Source organism: Olea europaea, chromosome 6 (genome assembly GCF_002742605.1).
Source record: "Olea europaea var. sylvestris chromosome 6, O_europaea_v1, whole genome shotgun sequence".
In the NCBI taxonomy this organism is placed as follows: domain Eukaryota; kingdom Viridiplantae; phylum Streptophyta; class Magnoliopsida; order Lamiales; family Oleaceae; genus Olea; species Olea europaea.
The window spans coordinates 2,740,674-2,752,246 of record NC_036242.1 but is presented as its reverse complement, the minus strand read 5'-3'; the positions used below and the strand labels follow the sequence as shown (position 1 = coordinate 2,752,246).

Sequence of the window (11,573 nt, the reverse complement as noted above, 5' to 3'; positions counted from 1 at the left end):
ATTGAACTCAAAAGAACAATTCAATCCGTCTAACTCTAAAACAAGTCACTATCTTGCGAGAGTGTGTTGATGGATAAATTTTGCATCAGTTACAATAAAATAATTATCAACATACAAGGGCTTAGAATATTCTCTTAGTAAAGTTGATTATTTGAGATGAAACTTTAAATTTTAATAATATTCAAGAGAATTGAAATTTATTTTTTTACTTTATTTATGTTCCGACGTGTTTCTTGTGTGGTGATAAAATTCATTTCTATAGACTAGAAATATTAATTTGAATTTAAAACTTTTATCTATTAAGATAACACGTTAAATTAGGCATTATTTCATTTAAAATATTAAGTTGAGGTAAAATATTTATTAATTAATCTTCTCAACATTTAAGATAGGATATTTTCAAACATCTTAGCCAATTATGACTAATTTATGACTCCCAAACTATTTTTAATTGGGTGCTGCGTATTCCCATTTAGCAATATTGATGCTAAGACATTAATTCAGTTGGAAGGATGAGTCCAATTAAATGGATCTCGTATTCATTCATTTAACTACTTAACTTTAATTAGACTTATTTAGTAATGCTAACTAAACTGGTATTCTAACATCCATAGATATCATTATTTTATATGCAAGAATATATGTAGCCTATAAGCCATTATTATGAAGCATTAGATTTTTACATGCATATTCTCAATTTATTTTATTGTACTGCATCATATCATGGTGTGTTGAGCACTGACAAACACAAGTATTTTAATTAGAATCTTTACATTTATATTAATTTTCTACCGACTTTGCAATCGAGTGGACTCATGTTGCTTTCTTATAAGTGCCTTCTTACTCCAAAGTAAATTATCCAAATTCTCTTTTCAATCTTTATAAATTTTTTTAACTAACCCTCTAATGAGTTATTTGACTATGTACATAGTTTTTATATAGATAACGGATATATGAATTCTTTGAATTTTATTGGACTTGTAAAAATTACTTAAAATTGATTAATTGAGCGAGATTCTACTCAATTTATATTGTATTTAACCTTTATAGGTTAAATCCCCAATTGGAAGATAAACGAAACAGAATGAAGAGATCAAAAAAGGATCGAATTGCATGATATGGACAGCAAATTGGATGATGTGACAAGTTTGGGGACCAAAATGGATGAAATCATAATATTGGGGGTCAACTTGAACATTTTCATAATTTGAAGATACAAGCTTGAAGAAATCAAAGGTTTAAGAACCAAAGTGTAAGAGTTTGGAAGTTTTAGGACAAATTTGGACATAATCAAAAGATGGATGACCTTAATAGACGAACTTCAGAGTTAGAGGACTAAATTGGTAGTGGTTTGAGTTGGGGACCAAGTATGCAATAAAGTGAAAACTTCAACTTGAGATTGTGACTGAGTGAATTTGGAGGGAGGACTGAAGCTCCTGGAGCTTTTAGCAGGTCGTGAGTTTTGCTAGCAACCGTCGCTATCATTGTCTGGTAAATGGTATTTTTTAGATTTTGACTAATAATCACGGGCATTTTAGGTATTTATGGGGTACGGGTTCTAAGGTATGTAGAAGATTATATATAGAAGTAATTTAGATCAAACAAAAATACTCGCATCACATCATAGAAGTTTCTAGAGCAATACAAGGAGCTTTTCTTCTCATTTCTCGAGTTTTCATAAGCAACGAAGAAAATGTGATCCAAGAATATTGAAAAGATTCATTGTTTGAGTGTTGTATTCTTCTCTTGTTAGGTTTTAAAGTTGTTGACAGCCTATGAACAAAAATATAATTATAAAAATGTCTTAAAAAGTCAAATGGTTAAGTGGTATGTTATTTAAATGAGTCAAAAGTCATTGGAATCGTCCTTGGATCAAAGGAAAAGTTGTTGGATTTTCGCTAGCCAACTACCAAGTTGTTGTTCGAGCATAAAAAACAAAATGACCTTCACTAGCCTGACACCTGAACTTTGCTCGAGCAAAACATTATCGCTAAGCTTTCGCTCAAGCGGTTGAAAACTCTATTTTGCGATTTTCAAGATTTTTAACAGACCCATACTACCCAAAATATCCACTATATAAATAATTGCACCTCTTCATGACAATTATTGGATTGAACATGGTGAGAAACTTCATATATATCATTCAATCCTTTTATGCTTGAGTGTTAAAATCGAAAAAAATCAAAACTTGACAAATCAAACATCAAAACCCATACTTTCAGAGCATCTGTCAAATGTTAATGTTCAAGAAAGGTGACCGTAGTTTACGTTGTCGGAAAATGGGGAGTTCTCGAGAATCCACAAGAAATGGACGAAATCAAAAAGCTGTGAATTGGTGAAGAAGCATGCAATCCAAGAAGGTTTTGGGGAATTACAGTCAAGAGGTCAAAAAGTACAAGTGTTGATTGAGTCGGCAATATTGTAAGTTAATTCATTTATAGTGAATTCATAATGGCTTGGGCCTGGAGTTTTTAATCTTGTGAAGGGTTTTATCTATCAACAATTTTCCTTTGTTAGTTACTTTCTGCAATTTGTTATACTGCGACAATTCAACATGGGATAGTGTGTATGTGAATTCGTCTAAAGAAATTAATAACTATAACTTGTTGCAATTATTAATTAAATAGTTCAAATTCCGCAGAATCACCTATTCACCCTCTTAGGTGTTACTTGGGTCAAACTATATTATTATCTCTCTTATACCATTTCATTGGGGGTTGTGATTTCATCTAAAATCTTGTATTTGTATTATCCAATCATGCCTGGATAAATATTTGTTGCTAGGGTTATGGTTAGACCTTGTGAAGTCTATTAATAATTGCTCTTTTAATTTAAAATGATGTTGGGTTGATTGTTTGCTATTGTTTTGATTAAGACCTATTGTCTTTCTAATTTTAGGATTATTTTTAGATTGGCGATTATATATATATATATATATATATATATATCATATTCTAATTTTGTCTTGTATATATAGTTATAGTCAACTTGTAGATAAAAAAATAATTTATTTATTTTGCGAGAGAAAATGAGCATACGAGGAATATTAATTGTCTACAAAAAATAAGAGTTGGTTAACAAGGGATAATTAAAGGGTTAAATAACGGTGAATTCGATAATAGTCCTCAGTGATTTGTTTAAACTCCGACATTTGCTACTTTAAAATTATTCATTTTTAATTGAAATTAGGTATAACTAAAATCAAATCCAAAATCATTAATTGTGTACGTTTCATACTAGACCATTTTTAGTAAAATTAGATCTAGATTTAATGAAGGTGAAAAAAATAAATATTTTTTTTAGGTTCGAGGCTTTACTTATTATATATTATGTGTATGCGATACCATGTACTTGTAAAATAATTTTGCAACACATTTCACTATATTTTGTTGGACAAGGTGCCATCCCCAACCCCATTGGGGATTTTTAGAGGCACCGCGAGATTAAAATATCTTATTGTACACCACATTTACTTATTTATGATTTAAATTCAAAAGTAATAAATTATAATTAAATAAAAATAAGAGTCAAGGCAAGACCATAAGCCTTGTCCCAGCACCAATTCTCCTACTCGACAGGGCTTAGATATTCTATCATTCCTTTGTATTCAATAATGTCTGGTATGGTCTAATACATTTCCAAATCTTTGTTGAATTGCCATGTACCCTCGTAAAAACCTCCCCCACTTCAAATTTCTATTAATAACGTCTAGCTGTAAACCATAACTTAGCTACATAAAAATGAAACATCTTTGATTAGAAAACGATTTAACATGAATTTGAACAATTTTTATAATTGGGATCCGATGGTGTCAAATGGCTTCTGGTTAAATTTGAGAGTTTACATGCTAATGAGAAAATAGGTTGGGAAAATTGGGCAATTTTCCCTCTCTACATTGTATTCTGTCCACATCTCAATCCTGCCCTACAATTTGAGAAAAAAAAATAATAAAAAAATAAAAAAATAAAAGGGAGATTTGGAAAGAATGGCCTTTCTATTCACCATTTCCCTGACGAGATTTATCACTACTTTCATGTTTGGACATGAATTATTTTTCAATTAACGTTAAGGACAATTGTTGTTTCTTTAATCTGAAAGATCATAATGGTTATATGACACAATCTGAACTACAGCACTCCTTGCCAGTTACAAAAAATACTTTAAATGTGCAAGAAAATACCACCATATAATAATGTCAATGTAAACCTCAAAATTTCGAAAAAAGTGAATCATACCAATTTCCCACTTAAAATGTTAGTATGATCGCTTAAAATGCCACACGATATCTGATAACTGAGGCAAGTGCAATCAGCATACCAAGGTTTCCGAGATCAATACTCTTTATCGTCCTCATCGATAAAACTAAATAGATAAGCATTGATGAGCCATGAAACCTTGGTTGAATCTCGGTGCATACTCTTGGTTAGCATTTCGATCTCCATCAATTGGCCACCCAATTTCTCCAACCATAATAGATAAATACTTAAATCCATTCTTTTCCAATGCCAAGACGAGTGTCTTAATTCACATAAAACAAATTGCAATAATTCGCGCCACCATCATTCAGAGGCGTCGCATTTCCATCATAAAAGTCATAATCAACAGGGAAGCTAGGATCTTTATAAAGACTTATAAAAGGGTATACATCGATCATGAAAGGTGCATTATTATAACTCTGTAACTTCAAGATTTGAACCACAAAGTCATGGATATCAACCCGGAAATCACCTCCAGACGTATTCTTTATTGTATGGGGAAGTAGTACTTCCTCATTTATTGCTTTCATTTATTATATTCATTTGTTGCATCACTGCTTTTTGGAGGTCAGATTCACACCCCCCTCCTTCCATGTATTCTTGATTTTTATGAAATAAATATGGTTGGGGAACCCTTAACCCCCATCGACCTTCCTTGGTGGACCCTAAAAAGTTACTAAGGATGTGTGGATGTCTTTACCAAAAAAGTAATAATAATAATAATAAAATAAAAAAATAAAAAATCACCTCCAGACGGCAAGCTAGTTGAACGCGAGTAGACATCAGCATTGAGGGGAACAGTGACCTTTACTTGATTGCTGACACTGGCTTTTATCAGCGCTTCTTGATTATTTCTGAGAGCCGGGTACGTTGCTCTAAGAAGGTTTCGTTTCCAACTGCGACGTACCTGTGGTCATTGAACGCTATTTGCATGTAAGAGAGAATTAATCAAGATAATTACAGATTTCCCAAGAGCTCTTAATGTATCATAATCAGCATCAAAAAGCTTAACTTTAACTTTTTAAATCCCGTTCTCTCCAAGCATCCTTACCATTGTCTCGGGTGGCAGGAGATGTGATGATTTTGACCCCCAGTTGGCACCTATCCCACTCACTGGATGTACTATAGTAATAATGTAAGATAGTAGCACTGAAATCCCAATCCTGCCACGTAAAACATCAACTACATAGTTTATAATTAAACCATAACAAATTGTAAAACTAAAAGCAGGTTCGTCAAATGAGTTAAAATCTTGATTGATACTTACAACAAAATAGATACACAGAGACTTAATATTTGAATCTAGTCAATAAATTTGGGGTGACCATAAAAGCTCAGTACCCATTTTTTGCAAAGGAGAAATTGAGAATATCCAGGTAAAAGAACAAGTAAATTATGATATAGTGAAAATGGATATTGATGTTCAAAAGAAACAACTAGGGAAATAGAGATCCTAGAAAGGTAAAATTATAGGTAGGATATTCACCAAATAAAGACAGAATAATGCATATTACTCTAAACTTATTACAGAAATAATCTAATAATTGTCATCTATATGTTATAGCAAGAAATTGAGAAACATTTTGTGGACCGTCTGAAGAATGGTGTTTGAGGGATCAAAGTTAGACATTGGAGACCCAATTTGGGTGCCTAAGTGCCATTCAAGAAGACGAAACCGATTTTGGATCAGAAACTAGGCGCCCGAACGCCATTCGAGGGCTCTAGACTACCGACTGCTTGCCATCTGTTTCCTGCTTGAGCGCCGCCTACCCCCGGCCTTGCGTTTCCTTGCCGCTCGAGTTGCGATATTGTTTCCATTTCTTTGGCTTGTTTTTTCATCCTCTTTCCATCTATAATATATGTCTTTGGGTCCTATATATACTCCACATGATTATCGGCCTTGAATTAAGTCTTAGACTTCATTTTATAGGATTAGAATATAATTATTTGTATATTTTCTCTCCTTACGAGTAAAATTCTCCTCCTTGTGTTTTCCACATAAATTCTTTCTGTTATTGGTTGTGATCTTTGCTACTTCATATTGGGCAATATAATCTCATTTCTTCTATTCCTAACAAGTGGTATCAATGTACATAATTCTTGTTCGGATTCTAATAAGTGGTCTAGAGCTTAAGGTTTGATTTGATCGAGGTTTTTTTGTTCTTTTGATGGTAACAATGAAGTTTGATATTCTGCTTTTGAATTGTAACAAGACCTTTCGTTATAATAGTTTTTTGTATGGATGCTAAAGGAGAAGTAACGTAAGGATAGAGTTATATGTATTGAAAGGTTTGAGATTACGTTTGATGTATTTATCACTAAATTAGAGATTAAACATTAGGAGGGGTTCGATGAGGCTGATTTGGTTTCTTATGATTTAATAAACTTTGACTCAGATGGAGTTAGTTGTGATCATGATGCAGGAGGATCCGAGTCGAGTGATGCTAATTTGTCAGATAGCACGATGATGGCGTTGAGATACCAAGAGATGGCGGATCGGCGCAAAGATGGGAAGTGAATCGTAATTATTTCCTTGATTGGGAGAATTTGATACGTCTTTGGTAATTTGGCCATAACTTTGGCTACGATTATCAGAATCGCTATTATGACCGTAATCCGGAAAGCTCTCTTCAGCACGCACATCGTGGCCACTCAGCTATGCTCGGTGGGAGTCAATATCGAGCCCAAAATTCGCTGTTTTCCTTTTTGAAATTCAATTTTTAGTTATTTTTTACTATTTATGGTAATATTTCGTTGCCCTTTTTTCATATGTTAGAAAACTTGAATTGAGCCAAATTTTTGATAACCTACTTCTTTTACTTAATATTTTATTCTGGTGTAATTTCGGGATTTTGTCATTTTGGGTAATTTTCCTATAATTTTGTATTTTGCAGCTATTTAACCCGGCTTATGTGTTAATTTTGGTCATTCTGCATTATTAATAATATTGAGTTAATTTCAGAGTATTTTCTCTGATTTTGGGCGTTTTCTTTCTTGCGAATCATCTGCTACAACAAGCCAATAGAATAATCACTATCCTACCTGGCGTCAGTTGGTACCAGAGCGTCAGCATCTTCTTGGGAGATAAATTCCATCAGCCATAATGGTTGGTGGACGTGGTCATTGTCGTCGAGGGCGGGTTCTGATCGAGGAAGTCCCGCGCCGTGATCGTAATATTCAGGATGTGATGATTGAAGATTTGCAGAGACCAGTTGCGGAGTTAACCCAATGTTTGACAGAGTAGGAGTTCGGTAATCATGATGTGGAGGGTCATGACTCCGATACCAATTTCGAAAACCTGTATCACCATCGTGCTTGAGTTTGGGAGCATCGTGGATGGGAAGATCGTCATGTGGATTTCGATTTCAGAGGGCATCTGCCTAAGTTTTCTAGTACGTTGCAGGCTGAAGGATTTATTGATTGGCTGAATGAAGTGGAGTAGAGTGGATTTTTGAATATAAGGAGGTTCCAGATCGTGTCAAAGTGAAACTGGTCACTATCAAACTCAAAGGCAGAGCATTTACATGGTGGGAACAGTTGAAGCGTTCACGGGAGCGACAGTGAAAAATCCAAAATTACTGACTGGGAGAAGATGAAAGGGCACTTCCTTCCTTTTGGCTATACTCAAACCTTGTTTTAGAGGCTCCATTCACTGAGGCAAGGCCCAAGATCAGTCAATGATTATACTAAGAAATTCTATCAGCTGGTGGCTCGGAATGATTTATCTGAGACGAAGAAGCAGATGGTGGCACAGTATTTGGGAGGATTAAGGCAGCCCCTGCAGGATGTTCTTAGCCTTCATTCATTGTGGACTATTTCTGAGGCATATTAGCTGGCACTTGCAATGGAGAAACAGCAGAGTAAGAGGCCAGAGGTTAGAGGTGAAGGTAGTCAGCCAGTTCGCCCTCAAGAATCTCGTCCTACTTATTAGCCACAACGGGACAATTCTGGCTCAAGTATTAAGTGTTTCAGGTGTGGTAAACAAGGGCATAGGGCAACTGATTGCAAGAAGCCTGCTGGTCAGAAGAATAAAAATCTTCTGATTGAGGAGGATATGATAGAAGAGTTCGAGAAAGTTGGGGAGCCTGTGTATGATGATGGTGAAGATGAGGACGTGCTATATGAAAAATGCCAGGAGACCCTGGTCGTTCGAAAGAGCCTGTTGACTCCCAAGGGCGATTTAGGGGACGATTAGTTGAGTACCAACGTTTTCCACACAACTTGCATAGTTCCTAATAAAGTCTGCAAGCTAATAATTGATAGTGACAGTTGTGAGAATGTAGTGTCTGAGGAGGCTATCGAGAAACTGCAACTGAAGATGGATCGTCATCCCAAACCATACAAATTTTCTTGGCTAAATAAAGGCAGTGAGGTAACAGTAGAAAAAAGGTGCTTAGTGTCTTTTTCGATTGGAAATAAATATTTTGATAATACTTGCTGTGATGTGGTATTAATGGACGCGTGTCATGTTTTGTTGGGACGACCTTGGCATTATGATCGTAACGTTATCCATGATGGGCGGAAGAATACTTATTCTCTTAGCATCAAAGGAAAGTAAATTGTTTTGCCACCTCGTAGGGATGTCCTTGCCCCGGTAGTTAATAACACCAATCTACTTTCTATGTCTAGGTTCTTGGTTGAGGTTGGGCGTGAAAAAATAGTTTATGCTTTAATGCCTCGTGAAAATAGTGCGGCGAATGTGGATTCGAAATTACCAGCAGAATTGCAACAACTACTGATGGAGTTTTCTAACTTGATGCCGGAGGATCTTCCTCCAAGATTACCACCTATGAGGGACATTCAACATCAGATTGACCTTATTCCAGGGTCGAGTCTACCAAATCGACCAGCATATCGCCTCGTCCCAAGGAAGTTGAAGAGTTGCAACGATAGGTGGTAGAATTATTGGAAAGGGGCTACATTCATGAGAGTATGAGTCCTTGTGCAGTTCCTGCTCTACTAGTGCAGAAGAAAGATGCGTCGTGGCATAAGTGTGTTGACAGCAGGGCAATTAACAGGATTACAGTGGAGTACAGGTTTCCAATTCCCCGCCTGGACGACATGTTGGATCAATTGTCCCGATTCTAAGGTCTTTTCAAAAATTGACCTTAATAGCGGATACCACCAGATCAGAATTAGGCCTTGAGATAAGTGGAAGACCGCGTTCAAGACACAGCATAGATTGTACGAGTGGATGGTCATGCCCTTTGGACTATCCAATGCACCTGGCACTTTTATGAGGTTTATCCATCAGGTTTTACGGCTTTCATGGGGAAGTTTTTGGTAATCTATTTTGAAGACATACTTATTTATAGTCCGATATGGGAGTCACATTTTAATCATCTTCATGTTGTCTTTGATGTAATGAGGATGGAATGCTTATTCATCAATCAGAATAAGTGTTCTTTCTTCACAACTTCTGTAACCTTTTTGGGTTTTGTTGTGTCTACTGATGGTATTCATGCAGATCAATCCAAAATTGAGGTAGTTTTGAATTGGCCCAAGCCAAAAACTTTGCAGGATGTCAGAAGTTTCCATGGATCGGCCTCCTTCTATCGCTGGTTCATCAGAAAGTTCAGTACCTTAATTATTCCTATCACAGAGTGCCTTATAGGGAGTGATTTTCAGTGGACCGAGGAGGCAGAGGCTAGCTTTCAATTTGTTAAGTAGAAGATGACGGAGGCCCCAGTCTTGGCACTTCCGAACTTTGAAAAGGTCTTCGAGGTAAACTATGATGCGTCTGGAGTTGGTATTGGTGGTGTTCTGACTCAGGAAGGGCATCCAGTAGCCTTTTTCAGTGAGAAGCTATCGGGATCAAAGAAAATTTATTCCACTTATGACCTGGAGTTCTATGCCATAGTTCAGACTTTGAAACATTGGCGTCATTACCTGGTACAGAAGGAGTTTATCCTTGTTACTGATCATGAGGCCTTGAAATACATCAATGGTCAGCACAAGCTGAGTAGGCGATATGCAAAGTGGGTGGCGTGTTTGCAGGAGTTTACTTTCACACTAAGGCATCAAGCAGGGAGTTTGAATCGAGTAGTAGATGCATTGAGCCGTCGCACATTACTCCTCACCACCATAAGCACCAAGATTGTCAGATTTGAGGCATTTCCTGATATGTATGCTGCAGATCCTTCATTTGGGAAGATAATTCGGGAGGTAACTGATAATTACCGACATGATTTTGTTTTACATAATGGTTACCTGTTTCGTGGATTGCAGTTATGCATTCTGAATTGTTCACTGAGACAGCAGATTATTAGTGAACTTCATAATGAAGGATATTTTGGGTTAGACAAGACATTAGCATTGGTCTCTTCTGATTATTACTAGCCTAAGTTGAGCAGTGATGTGGCGCATTATGTGGAGCGGTGTTATGTATGTCAGCGGTCTAAAGGAGCTCTTACTAATGCTGGATTGTACAAGTCATTAACCGTACCTGAAGCTCCTTGGTTTGATGTCAGCATGGATTCGGGTGATGGATTCCATTCTTGTTGTGGTTGATAGATTTTCAAAGATGGCTCATTTTGTAGCTTGCCGAAAGACAATGAATGCTACTTGGATTGCTCATCTTTATTTCAGAGAGATTGTGCGTTTACATGGTGTTCCACGGTAAATTACTTCTGACCGTGACACTAAATTTATGAGTCATTTCTGGAGGAGTTTATGGGAGAAACTTGGAATGAAGTTGAATTTTAGCAACACATACCATCCCCAAATAGATGGTCAGATCGAGGTGGTGAATCGGAGTTTGGGAAATCTTTTGAGAAGCTTGGCAAGGACTAAACTGAAGCAGTGGGATTTGGCATTACCTCAAGAAGAGTTTGCTTATAACCGGTCGAGGAATAAAACCACCGGATTGAGTGCTTTTGAGATTGTCTATGGTCGGAACCCATCTGGGGTACTTAATTTGGCTCCAATTCCACGTGTGAGTCGCTTCAATAACAAAGCTGATGAGATAGCTGAACATCTTCAGGGTATCCATGCGCAGGTGAAGCTGTCCATACATGATAGTAATACTAAGTACAAGGCTCAGGCAGATAGTCATCGGTGCTAGGTGTTGTTTGATGTTGATGATTTTGTTTGGGCAGTATTAACTCATGATCGTTTTCCAACTGGAGAGTACAATAAGCAAAAGGAGTGGAAGATTGGACTTTATGAAGTGCTGCAGAAGATCAATGATAATGCTTACAGGTTGCGCCTCCCTAGCCATTTGAAGACCTCTGACGTCTTCAATGTGAAACACCTAAGCCTTTGTTTTGTGGAGTCCGATGAAGCTACTGTGAACTCGAGGGCGAGTTCTTTCCAACA

At 36.6% G+C, this 11,573-nt stretch overlaps 1 pseudogene; it reads right to left on the bottom strand.

Moving 5' to 3' along the window:
* Nucleotides 1-4,362: 4,362 nt before the first annotated feature.
* LOC111395002 lies at nt 4,363-7,351 on the bottom strand (annotated as a pseudogene).
* Nucleotides 7,352-11,573: the final 4,222 nt, after the last annotated feature.